This window comes from Trachurus trachurus (assembly GCF_905171665.1).
Source record: "Trachurus trachurus genome assembly, chromosome: 15".
Lineage (NCBI taxonomy): Eukaryota > Metazoa > Chordata > Actinopteri > Carangiformes > Carangidae > Trachurus > Trachurus trachurus.
In genome coordinates, this window is record NC_139906.1 from 23,755 (window position 1) to 37,455 (window position 13,701).

Below are 13,701 nucleotides of genomic sequence, written 5' to 3' on the forward strand. Positions count from 1 at the left end.
TTTGTTTTTCCATAAGAAGTTGCTGAGCATCCTATCAATAGATTTACATGTGGAATTATTCACATACAATGACTGAGCAGCATAGGTGAACCGTGACCCTGCCCCTCAGAGATAAGTCTCTTTGTAGCCGGTGGTTGAGGACTTTTTGTGTTTTTTCAATAATTGGAACTAAATTTGAAGTGCCTCTGAGCTTCCTATCTTTAACTATTTGAACACCAAGATATGTAACAGAGTCTCTCACAGGAATGTGAAAAATTGAGGTCACTGTATCAATCTTCACCTTTACAACTCCATGGATTTAGGTGCGTGACGTCAACGCGCAGGACGTGAGTGATTTGGGAAGGGAGGTGTGTGTGTGTGTGTGTGTGTGTGTGTGTGTGTGTTGGGAGGAGGGAGGAGGAGGAGGAGGAGGGAAGGGGGGGTCGGGATTCCTGAGGATTACCCGTCATGCCCCGCGGGTAAAGATGGCGACAGCTGAGCGGAGCAGTGGATCAACTTTCTCCTCCTCCCGGCTCTGAGTGGATCGTCTCCCCGGCTCACGGAGCTCCTCTTCCGGCTTCAGCTGCTGCCTCCGCCCGGTGCCTCCGCCGCTGCTGCCGCTGCTAGGTAGGTTCGGTTCGGTTCGGTTCTGCTCGGTTTGGTTCGGTTCTGCTCGGGCCGCTGAGCCTCAGCTCCTCCCCGGCCTCCTCTCCTCCTCCTCCTCCTCCTCCTCCTCCTCACCCACCGGAGGAGCAGACCGCAGCTCAGCTAAAGTTTCTCCGTCGGCGGCACCGACCGAGCTGCTGCAGGTAAGAACCGAGCTGCGTGTCGGTGCTGCTCGGTGTCGGTCCGTGTGTGTGAGTGTGTGTGTGTGTGTGTGTGTGTGTGTGTGTGTATGTGTGTGTGTGTGTGTATGTCTGTGTATGTGTGTGTATGTGTGTGTGAGTGTATGTGTATATCTGAGTGTGTGAGACAGTTGGGTGCAGCTTGTTGTCGGTGAACTGGGCCACAGTCCGACCGGAGGGAGGAGGAGGAGGAGGTGGGGGGGGGTTAACGGAGCGGTGGTGTCGGTACCGGTGTCGGTGTTCGGGTCGGAGTCGGTTCTGGTCCGGTGTCAGGTGGCGACAGCCCCGTTAACCCCCTCCCCCCCCCCCCCCCCCCCCCCCCCCAGCAGCCTGTCAGACAGGACTCAGGGCAGCAGCAGCAGCAGCAGCAGCAGCAGCTTCAGGTTCAGGTTCAGGTTCAGTCTGATGGACAAACACCTCGGTAGTTCACCTGCAGCTGCTGTCAGCCAATCAGCAGCCAGCCAGCCAGCCAGCCAATCAGCTGTCAGCCAATCAGCTGTCAGCCAATCAGCAGCCAGGACTCATGAGCGACAGCTTCATCTGTTTATCCACAAGTTTCCAAACGTCGTCTACGGTCAAAACCTGGAAGCTGGATTTACATTCCCGGTGGAATTGTACGTTTACGTTTCCATGGTTTCAGTCGTTGTCATAGTAACGGTAGCTAAACGCATGGATCTGTAAACACGATGTCAGTCTGGGTGATATCCACTGTGTAAAGATTTTCATTGAAAAAACCCCAATCGATGGATTTACCGCGACTACGGAAACCATGGAAACGTAAACATACAATTCCACCGGAAGAAAAAAACAGAAAAACAGGCTGAGATGAAGGATGTGCGGCCACGCAGTCAGCTGATCCACTCTCAGGTGTGGGGTCGTTGTCATGGTGATACACAGGTGTGTGTGTGTGTGTGTGTGTGTGTGTGTGTGTGTGTGTGTGTGTGTGTGTGTGTGTGTGTGTGTGTGTGTGTGTGTGTGTGTGTGTGTGTGTGTGTGTGTGTGTGTGTGTGTGTGTGTGTGTGTGTGTGTGTGTTGCTCCCTCTGCTGCAGAACAATCCACTTATTTATGTTGTTGTTTTTGTTGAGCCTGTTGTTGCCATGGAAACGTCTCTGCAGGCTGCAGAATGTCTGGTGTGTGTGTGTGTGTGTGTGAGAGCTGTGATAAAACCTTGACGTTGCGTTCAAAGACCACGTTGAGCTCAGCGAGGCCCGGCTGCTGGTTTCCCATGATGCATTGCTGCAGTACCGAGGGTGGCCACTGATATTACTGATTATTGATCTCTGGATGGTTCCTCCATGTCCTCAGAGACAAAACATGGAGGAGGAGGAAACACGATGTCACAACCTGATCAATCATCTCAATTATTCACCAATAATTGTTGCTCTTTCTGGAAGACGATGACAGGAAGTGGTCATGAGGAGGGGGCGGAGTCAGACTGACTGTTAGTTTAGATGCTCCACCACGAGACAGTTTCCTATCTCTGTGTCCCGAGGGTTTCTCCATGACTCCGCCCCCTTTAGGAGACAACAGACCGTGACTCCGCCCCCTTTAGGAGACCAACAGACCGTGACTCCGCCCCCTTTAGGAGACCAACAGACCGTGACTCCGCCCCCTTTAGGAGACAACAGACCGTGACTCCGCCCCCTTTAGGAGACCAACAGACCGTGACTCCGCCCCCTTTAGGAGACAACAGACCGTGACTCCGCCCCCTTTAGGAGACCAGCAGACCGTGACTCCGCCCCCTTTAGGAGACCAGCAGACCGTGACTCCGCCTCCTTTAGGAGACAACAGACCGTGACTCCGCCCCCTTTAGGAGACCAGCAGACCGTGACTCCGCCCCCTTTAGGAGACAACAGACCGTGACTCCGCCCCCTTTAGGAGACCAGCAGACCGTGACTCCGCCCCCTTTAGGAGACCAACAGACCGTGACTCCGCCCCCTTTAGGAGACCAACAGACCGTGACTCCGCCCCCTTTAGGAGAGACCAGCAGACAGTGACTCCGCCCCCTTTAGGAGACCAGCAGACAGACCGTGACTCCGCCCCCTTTAGGAGACCAACAGACCGTGACTCCGCCCCCTTTAGGAGACCAGACCGTGACTCCGCCCCCTTTAGGAGACCAACAGACAGTGACTCCGCCCCCTTTAGGAGACCAACAGACCCTGACTCCGCCCCCTTTAGGAGACCAGCAGACAGACCGTGACTCCGCCCCCTTTAGGAGACCAACAGACCGTGACTCCGCCCCCTTTAGGAGACCAGCAGACAGACCGTGACTCCGCCCCCTTTAGGAGAGACCAACAGACAGTGACTCCGCCCCCTTTAGGAGAGACCAACAGACAGTGACTCCGCCCCCTTTAGGAGACCAACAGACCGTGACTCCGCCCCCTTTAGGAGAGACCAACAGACAGTGACTCCGCCCCCTTTAGGAGACCAGCAGACAGACCGTGACTCCGCCCCCTTTAGGAGACCAACAGACCGTGACTCCGCCCCCTTTAGGAGACCAGACCGTGACTCCGCCCCCTTTAGGAGACCAACAGACAGTGACTCCGCCCCCTTTAGGAGACCAACAGACCGTGGCTCCGCCCCCTTTAGGAGACCGGCAGACCGTGACTCCACCCCCTTTAGGAGAGACTAGCAGACTGTGACTCCGCCCCCTTTAGGAGACCAGCAGACCGTGACTCCGCCCCCTTTAGGAGACCAACAGACCGTGGCTCCGCCCCCTTTAGGAGACCAGCAGACCGTGGCTCCGCCCCCTTTAGGAGACAACAGACCGTGGCTCCGCCCCCTTTAGGAGACCAACAGACCGTGACTCCGCCCCCTTTAGGAGACCAACAGACCGTGACTCCGCCCCCTTTAGGAGACCAGCAGACCGTGACTCCGCCCCCTTTAGGAGACCAGCAGACCGTGACTCCGCCCCCTTTAGGAGACCAGCAGACCGTGACTCCGCCCCCTTTAGGAGACCAACAGACCGTGACTCCGCCCCCTTTAGGAGACCAGCAGACCGTGACTCCGCCCCCTTTAGGAGACCAGCAGACCGTGACTCCGCCCCCTTTAGGAGACCAATAGACCGTGACTCCGCCCCCTTTAGGAGACCAACAAACCGCCAGTTTCTATTTTTATCTCCAGTGAAGTCAAAAAAAGAAACAAACCAGAGTCAGAGTTTCATCTTCATCTCCTCCTCCTCCTCCTCCTCCTCCTCCTCCTCCTCCTCCTCATCAGCTGCTGCTCTGTGATGTCACTGAAAACAGTTGTTGCCGTGGTTGCCATAGAGACTGAGGCGATGTCGTCAGGTGTTTGACCAGTCAGCTCCTATAGATCTATAACTGGGCTGTTGCTAGGAAACAGTCTGATGACCGGTGTGACTTTGGGGGCGGAGTCAGACTCTTTGTTTATGGTCTGTGGTCTCCCAGGGCGACGCCAACGTGTCTTCAGGCTCCGCCCACTCCAGTGACATCACGGCTTCACACAGACGATGGTCACGTTGCCACGGCGATGAGAGCAGGATGGAGGTGGAGATGGTCACGTTGCCATGGTTCCCTCAGTCGTTGTGATGTCACAGTGGAGAAACAATGAGGTCGACTCCTGAAATATTAAAGGAACGTTGCAAATGTTTCATGAGACGAAGCTGCAACACAACAGGAAGAGGACGACTACACAACAACTACACAACGACTACACAACAACTACACAACTACACAACAGCTACACAACAACTACACAACTACTACACAACTACTACTACACAGCAACACAACAGGAAGAGGACAACTACACAACTACACAACAACTACACAACTATACAACAACTACACAACGACTACACAACAACAACATTAAGACAAGAACAACCACAGAAACAACAACAACACCTGCTGCCTTTTTATTATGTGGAGACAGAGACACAACATCAGTAAAGTAAGAACAAGTGTGTGTGTTGGTGTGTTGGTGTGACAGGTGTGTGTGTGTGTGTGTGTGTGTGTGTTGGTGTGACAGGTGTGTGTGTGTGTGTGGACCAAATGTTCATATTTTATTCATGAGTCCTTCACTCGTCCTCATCTTCAGTGTGTGTGTGTGTCTGTGTGTGTGTGTTTACTGTAATGAACAGATTTAATAAGCAGTTCATCAGTGACACGTTGAGGAAACTTCACAGAGAGAGAGAGAGAGCAGTGCATTCTGGGTAATGTAGTTTAGAGCTGCAGTGCGTTCTGGGTAATGTAGTTTAGAGCTGCAGTGCATTCTGGGTAATGTAGTTTAGAGCTGCAGTGCGTTCTGGGTAATGTAGTTTAGAGCTGCAGTGAGTTCTGGGTAATGTAGTTTAGAGCTGCAGTGCGTTCTGGGTAATGTAGTTTAGAGCTGCAGTGCGTTCTGGGTAATGTAGTTTAGAGCTGCAGTGTGTTCTGGGTAATGTAGTTTAGAGCTTCGGTGCGTTCTGGGTAATGTAGTTTAGAGCTTCGGTGCGTTCTGGGTAATGTAGTTTAGAGCTTCGGTGCGTTCTGGGTAATGTAGTTTAGAGCTGCAGTGTGTTCTGGGTAATGTAGTTTAGAGCTGCGGTGTGTTCTGGGTAATGTAGTTTAGAGCTGCAACTAACAGTTATTTTCATTATGGATTCATCTGTTGAGTATTTAAACCAGCGGTTCACATCCTTTTATCACCACGGACAGATACAGATGAAATGATCTTTCCACTATGATGATAAACTGTATTTAACTGTAGGCTACCTATGTAAACAATAAAACTCAGTAACCAATCACACAGCAGCTCCATGTTGTCTCTGTGTGGTGTTCAGGGACAGGTCAGGACAGTCTGAAGACAGAGCTCTGAGGTTGAAGTCTATAAAAATGAAATGCACCTTTTTTTTTAAAGCCCCTGTTCAGACTTTTCATGTAGTGTTGATTCTGGCGCCCCCTGTGGACGAAAGAGGCGGAATGAAGATGCATTTCCCACTGTCATGAAGACGTTTGTGTAGATTTGTTTTGGAAACGTCGGAAAGAAGACGGGATTGCTTTTTTGTTTTTTTAGCAGTGTAATGTATCTATTGGTCTGGTTTGGTCCATGTCTTCCAGAGGTCTAGAATTAGACGACTTAGCGTATCTTCACACTGATGGACTCATTAGCTGTTGTAGGAAACAGAGAGTATCCAGTTAAAAGCTCCGTACCGGGGCTTTAATGAAGCTCCGGTAGCGACCGGCTGATATACGGGAGGATACTGTAAACCAGCGCAGATCCTCTGTATTTATCAAAGCGTCACCGTGCTGAAGCAGCTGAAGCAGCGTCGGTTTGAGCTGCGTTCATGAAGTTAGAGACTTTCAGACTCTTCAGGCAGTGATCAGTATCAGTGTCTGCAGCTGTTTGACTCGTTACTCACTGGTCTCGGTGTTTTAGCGTCGTGCTTCATGACTGAGTCCAGGTTTATACAACAGCTGCTCCTCTCTCTGAGGAAACTTCAGAGAGAGAGCAGTGCATTATGGGTAATGTAGTTTACATAGACACTGCCTTGCTTCAGGGCAGGGGAGGATTCAAACCAGCGTGTGTGTGTGTGTGTGTGTGTGTGTGTGTGTGTGTGTGTGTGTGTGTGTGTGTGTGTGTGTGTGTGTGTGTGTGTGATTACACGCCACAGGGTTTATCTCTGCTCAGAGAGGATTATGGGTAGGATGGGTCTGGAGGGGCGGAGCCTCTGCTCTCTGATTGGTCGGTGTAGCTGCTGCAGGTTATTACATGTCACCGTGACGTCGGACCAGAATGCATTGCAGGTGATGGCTGATGGGAGGCAGAGGGCATTCTGGGTAACGTAGGCGACGGAGACGATGGAGAATAAGAGTGGAGCGGGTGACGACCCGACTGGTTTCCATGGCAACGGCCGTGAGTTGTGTCGAATGAACCCTGGTCAGAGGTCAGAGGTCACAGTCTGTGAAACCTCCAGCTCTTCCTCCTCCTCCTCCTCTTCCTCCATGTCACTACCTGATGTGTGACAGCTCCGTACGGCAACTCCACTTGGACAAACTTAGTTGAATTGACTTAGGATCACTGCCCTGTGTGTGTCGCCACAGACGCTTTATCTTTTTATTTTATCAGTAATGTAACTGAGGGTTGGTTGTGGTGGTTTGGATCTTGATGCAGGAACAGAGACTTTTAGTGTTTACTCTGGTCTTTTCTCGCCGCCGGCCTCATCACCATGACAACCACAAACAATCACAACTACCACAACACTCACTGAACAAACTATTAATATATTAACTTTATATGCACTAAATGTAACAGCCAAACACATCACAACTTTACAGTCATAAGAACAGAGCATCATTCCCACAGAACAGTATTTTAAATGTACAGAACTTTAAGCAGACTTCTGCTTGTACGCAGATCAGGCAGCGTCCTAATGAAGTTTGTCCAAGTGGAGTTGCCGTAGACAGCGGTCAAAGATGGCGGCCGGTTCAGGCACGCGCAGACCAGTATTTACACAAACTGGGCAATGACACTCCTTCTTCTTCTTCATCCTCTTTTTCTTCTCCTTCTTCTCCTCCTGCTCCTTCTTCTTCGTCTTCCTCTTTTTCTTCTACATCTTCTTCTTCAGTTGTTTTATTCAGATTCACTGAAGCTTCAGTTCAGAGATGAGACCAGAGAAGGAGGTCAGTGAAGCTCAGGTTCTGGTGACATCATCAGGTGAGGTCAGACTCACCTGTCCAGAGCGACCGACGACTGTGGAAACTCTTCACAACTAACAATGTGTTGATTGATCATCAGTGTAGTTGTTTGTGTCGTTGCAGCAGAAGAAGAACGAATCTCATTTTCTCTGTTGGATCAGTGAAACAGGAGCTGATCACTGATCAATATCTGATCAGCTCACATTAAACTTTCACAATCAACCGTCTCACCGGAGCCTCTTCAGGTTCAGGTTCTGGTCCAGTTCTGGTTCTGGTTCTGGTTCTATGCAGACTAGACCGCTCTGACTGCTGCTCTCTCTGCGGTCGGCGGCCGGTGGATTTCCCAGCATGCCATCTGTCTCAGTTTGACCTTCAGCTGGAGGTGAGGTGGTGATGTCAGCGGCCGGTCGTCAGCTGGTCGCTCCACTTCCTGTCAGAGATGCTCGCTCTCTTCCTGCCCAACAGACGGCCGGGACTCACACACACACACACACACACACACACACACACACACACACACACACACACACACACACACACACACACACCCTGCTGTGTGTGTGTGTGTGTGTGTGTGTGAAGCCGGTTAGTTTCTGCTCAGACTGAGAAGCTGCAGCTCTGTGTGGTTCTACAGCCTGGACGAGGAGAGGTGTTGGTCTTTAGGTGTGTGACGCTGAGATGAGAAGCTCATCACATCTCAGACCTGCAGCTTCTCTCATCATTCGGCCTGTAACGATACACGTGTCCAAACAGAAACCACCACACTCTAACACCGGGATTCCACTGGATGTGGAACGATTCCGAAACGGGTCGGCTACGGAACGGCCGCACAGCGGGAACACGCAATCTCGCGATAAAGCGGGTTGTAGTTTCCATAAAGTGAACCTCAAAAACAATGAATTGAATCCAGAGGAGGAGTAGAGAAACAACTTGATGTCTGAAAACCTCCGAGCTGCTGACTTCAGGCCGGTCGCTGCCCATTACAACGTTTTCAAGGTGTAAAGCAGGAAATATGGTGTATTTTATTTTGAAAATTAACCGGGTGTTTTATTTTGTATTTTGCCCGCGATTTCCTGTCATACACGACCTGCTCTGTGCTGCTTGATGCGCCGTGCTCCGTGTGTATGTGTTGCTCCGGCTGCCGGATGCCGGTGCCGTTCAGGACCCACGACGCAGCGGACCCGGAGTCGGTGGACGCTCACACGGTGATTATAATTAATACGTAACGGCTCCGCCGCCGTACCGGAGCGGATCTGCAGCCGTTCCGCATCCAGTGGAATTTAGGCGTTAGACACGAACCGCGACACACCCGTTCCAACGCTCCGTGTCTGTTTTTCTTTTTGCTTTGCCCCTGGGGTAGCTACATGGCACAGACGGCAAGTTTGTTCCCTAAACTTAAATAGTCTCCACAATGGAGTTTAAGTTTTATTTTTTAACAGTATTTTGTTTGAGAAAAGAGAATAGTTTCTTTGTTTTTAATGTATTATTGTTATAATAATATAATAACACCAGAGGAGGGGGGAGATGAGTGTGACCAGAGAGATGAGATCTATCTGAACCTCAGCTCCTCCGTGTTTCAGGTGTTTCCTGGCAGCAGCTGCAGCGACTCAGGTTGTTTCTGCGTCTTGTGTTTCAGGTTGTTGAGGCTCAGTCGCCCCGAGGAGGAAGAGGAGGAAGAGGAGGAAGAGGAGGAGACACTGGGCTGAACATGAGAGGACGAACTCAGAGGATGAAGATGCTTCTGTGTTAACGGACCAGGTGAGTTCTTCATCTCTGTCATGGAGCTGATGATGATGATGATGATGATGATGATGATGATGATGATGATGATGATGATGATGATGATGATGATGATGATGATGATCGTCTGACTGTTTCCACCCTCAGCGGCTGCAGGTGTATTAACCTGCAGTGACCTCCTCTGTTGCCATGTAGGGTTGGGCACCGAGAACCGGTTCCAAATAGGAACCGGTTCCTAATGTCCGGTTCCGGAACCTTTAAGAAGACGTTTGCATTTCGATTCTTTTTATCGGTTCCTAAATGCCCGCACTAGTTTGTGTTACTCCGCCTGGCGTGCTGCTGCGCTCTGTTTATTTTCGGGGTTTGTGTTACTCCGCCCGGCGTGCTGCTGCGCTCAGTACTCCGCCTGGCGTGCTCTGTTCGTTTCCCAGGTGTGTATTAATCCGCCCTGCATGCTCCGCAGCTACTCTGGTCATGGAACGCAAACGCCGCTCACAAGTCTGGCTCCATTTCAGTGTAAAAAAAGACGGTTTTGCACAGTGCAACAAATGTGCTAAACTTATAACCGCAAAAGGAGGATGCACCACAAATATGAGCAAACACCTTCGCCTGCTGCATGGTATCAACATTAACGAGTGTACTGTGTTTGACGTGTTGCGTCGCTCTCCTGGTCCCGTCGCTTCCTCGGACATTCAACCATCTGCTGGCAACTCCTCGTTGGAAACGGAATCAGGTACATGAAAATTATGATTATCTTGACTCTTATTCTTAACAGACCAGCTTAAGTTATAGACTACCAGTTGCTAAAACTGTGTCAAATCTGTTTATAGTTGTTGAACGCTCCGAGAATGATGCTAACGTTAGCCAGTCTGGGCCTGCTGCTGCTGCGGTAACCGGCCAGCGACCCCCGCCAGCAAAGACACAACAAACCCCTTTCAGCATGGCAGCAAGGGGAAAGCTGTCAGCGCAGCAAATTGATGAGTGCCACAGAAAAGTAACCGCTTATGTGGTAAAAAGGCTGCACCCCTTCAGCGATGTCGAGTCGCCCACATTTAGGTAAATAAGAATAACGTTAAGCTAACTAACTTAGCTGGTAGCTACTTTATCTACAGTTACAGTAACAGTTCAGGTTTAACTTTATTGACAGATTTGTTTTTGGCACAGACTAGTGCTCGTTTCATTTAAAAACATCATAGAAGAATATGGACATGTGCTGAAGTGTTTGTGTGTATTTATTAACTTACACATTTTATGCTCTGTATAAAATTTAAATGCTTTTTTACTAAAGATATCTTATGTGTGTTTTTGTGTTTGCAGGGATATGATCCATGCAATAAACCCAAAGTACACCCCACCTACAAGGGAGTGTTTGACTAATAGATTGATCCCATCATGGTACCAGGTAGAAAAATCAAATGTGATCTCAGAGCTGAGTGAGGTCAGTCACATAGCTCTCACTTGTGACGGCTGGACTAGCCTAACCCAAGACCACTACCTAACTGTCACAGTGCACTATTTAGTGGAAGGCAACATGAGACAGAAGGTCCTCGCAACAAAAGCTGTGTACACAGCCCAGACAGGCATTGTCGTGGCAGAGGAAATCGGTGACATCCTGAAAGAATTTGGCGTGTTTGATAAAGTAGTAGCCACTACTGTTGATAATGCGGCCAATATGGACGTAGCCATCAAACGGCTGCAGTTTGTAAAGCTCGGCTGCTTCGCGCATTCACTAAACCTAGCAGCGCAAAGTTTGTACTCCAGCAGCTTAGTGGCTCAGTGGACTGCAAAGATTCGCGCCATCATCGTCTGGATGAAGAGGTCATCGATGGCGAAGGTGGTTCTACGGGAAAAACAGGATGTCCTAAGTAAGAATCAATGTCTGTGCTTAAATGGATACCACAAGGATCAAATTAAAGCAATTCCTCTCTTCATAGTGCACTGCACACAATGCACTGCACACAATCTGCTGGTATTAACAATAGTAAAACAATGAAACATTACATAAATCTGTCTTACTTATTACACTATATAAAAGTTGCATGTCATATTGATGTCAATTCTCTATGTATTTGTGATTTTCTTGTTCGTGTCAGACCTTCCTCAACATTCACTGATTCTCGATGTGAGAACAAGGTGGAATTCTCTCTACCTAATGATGGAGAGATTCCTTGAACAATATCCTGCAATACAAGCAGCCAGCCACGACCAGCGCCTGAGAAAGAATATGGAGAGGGACAGGTAGAGATAGAAAGGATATAAAAAAGGATATAAAAATAAAATTAGTTGGAGCCTAAGAACGTGCATAAGGTACTAAGAAAGAAGTTAGCACACTGGTTTGCTGTATTATGCAGTGGAATTAATTTAAACTCACTTGTCAAATGGCACTGTTTTTGTTTAAAGAGACAAAAAAATCTATATTTTGAACTGTATTGAAATGTATTCTTTTGCACACAGGCTTGATCGGCTGACAGATGGTGACTTCACCAAGGCAGAAGACTTCATCAGGCTGATGCGAGTTCTTTACACCAGCACACTCTGTGTTTCCACTGAAAAAAGCCCAACAGCCGGACAGATCCTGCCAATCATCCAAAAACTTGAGAAACACTTCGCTCCAGTAAATGGAGACACAGCATTTGTAGCCGACTTGAAGAAAAGGGTCTGGGGAAACCTGTCTACCCGGTACAAGGTAATGACTGAGGCTATCAAACGAATGAAATTAATTAAACGAATTAAAATGCATGAAATACTTCTGTTCCTGTGGCTTGATGCAATAGTAGTTTTGTTTTTATTGTTTTAAAGAATGAAGACATTAGGTTCTTCTTGGAAGAGGCCACTGCCTTAGATCCCCGCTTCAAGAATAAAATGGACAACAACACCGCAGTCTGGGAACGGATAAAGTTGAAGCTCCTTGAAAACTCTGAGGAGGTGAAATGTCATTCATACACAAATATATATATATATATATATATATATATATATATATATATATATATATATATATATATATATATATATATATATATATATATATATATATATACTGTCTCCCTCACTCCTTAACATTTTATATTTAATTTGCATTTTACATCATCCATGCAGTAATCAACACTGTACTGTTTATACTTTTTTATCATCTTACTACGACAACTCTATTGTTAATCAGTTGAGTGCATGCCTTTATTAGCACATATTCTATGATAGACTGTGACAACTCTCTGTACTGGTGGCTAAGACAGTTCACTGCTGTCTAATTTTATTCTTATATTCTATCCATCTTGTCCCTCTCCATATTATGTTCTCCGTAGTCAGTGGCAGTCCATGACCAAGAGTTTGGTGTCATGCAGGGCGAGGGAAACCAGGAAGGTGTGGAGACTGAAAACGAGGAGGAAGAGAATAATGTAAGTAGATTACTGAAATTATATTTGTTATGTTCTTCTCAGTCATGAAATATGTTTTTAATGGGTTTTTTTTTTACTGATAACTGTTCTGTCCTGTGTACGTTTTGCAGCCTCCTCCTCCCAAACAATCCAAAAAGTCTCCACTGGAGGAGCTTTTTGCCGAGGAGGATGCCATGAAGACGACCTCACAGGAGGGGTTGATGTCCACAGAAAGTTGTGCTGAAAGGGAGATCCAGGCGTACCTGGAAATGCCCCCAATCATCACATCATCTGACCCTGCAGCCTGGTTCTGGACCCAGAAACAAACCTATCCTTTACTGTCATGTCTGGCCTTCTCATATTTATGTGTCCAGGCATCCTCAACACCTAGTGAACGGGTGTTTTCAACTGCAGGAAATACAATCTGCGCAGAACGGTCACGCTTACTGCCCGAAAAGGCAGACATGATAATCTTCCTGAATAAGAACTGTTTTTGATTTGTTATGACTGCATCAGGGTTTGAGTTTGTTTTACTTTGTTTCATATACATCCACCTGGTCTGCAGGTCTTTGCTTTTTAGACTGCTGCCAACTTGTAATGTTATTTAAGCAGTATTCAGTTATCCAGTTACAGTTAGGGACCCTCCCTTATAATAGAATACCCTAGTTACAGTACAGCAACCAAATTAAACTGTGTCAAGTCAACTGGCATGTGAATAAATAAAAATGGCCCGTGTAAAGGCTTTTTCAAATGAAAAAAAATTGTTGTTTTTTTTCTCTCCTGCACTTCAAAGAATCGGAATCGAGAATCGTTTAGAATCGGAATCGATAGTGAGAATCGGAATCGGAATCAGAATCGTTAAAATCCAAACGATGCCCAACCCTATTGCCATGGGAACTGATGAGAGTGTGAGTGTGATGGAGATTAGTGAGAGAGATCAGAGCTTCATCAATTATTGATCAGTTTCCTCGTCTTCAGGAGAAACTGATCGACTTCTGTCCTGAAACATTTTAACCAGCTGCTGTGACATGAAGGTCACACTGATGGACGACTGGTTGGTGGCCGGTTGACGGCCGGTTGGCGGCCGGTTGGCGGCCGGTTAGCGGCCCTTCCCGGACACT

At 48.1% G+C, this 13,701-nt stretch overlaps 1 protein-coding gene across 2 annotated transcripts in view; it reads left to right on the plus strand.

The window, feature by feature from the left end:
- The first annotated feature begins 464 nt into the window (after positions 1–464).
- Positions 465–13,701, plus strand: part of tjap1 (tight junction associated protein 1 (peripheral)) — a 33,568-nt gene continuing 20,331 nt past the window's right edge. For both annotated transcript variants that reach the window (XM_083988102.1, XM_083988103.1), the window contains exons 1-2: positions 465–606; positions 9,100–9,221. The gene's annotated coding sequence lies outside the window, so the exon portion shown is untranslated. The remainder of the gene's footprint in view (positions 607–9,099; positions 9,222–13,701) is intronic.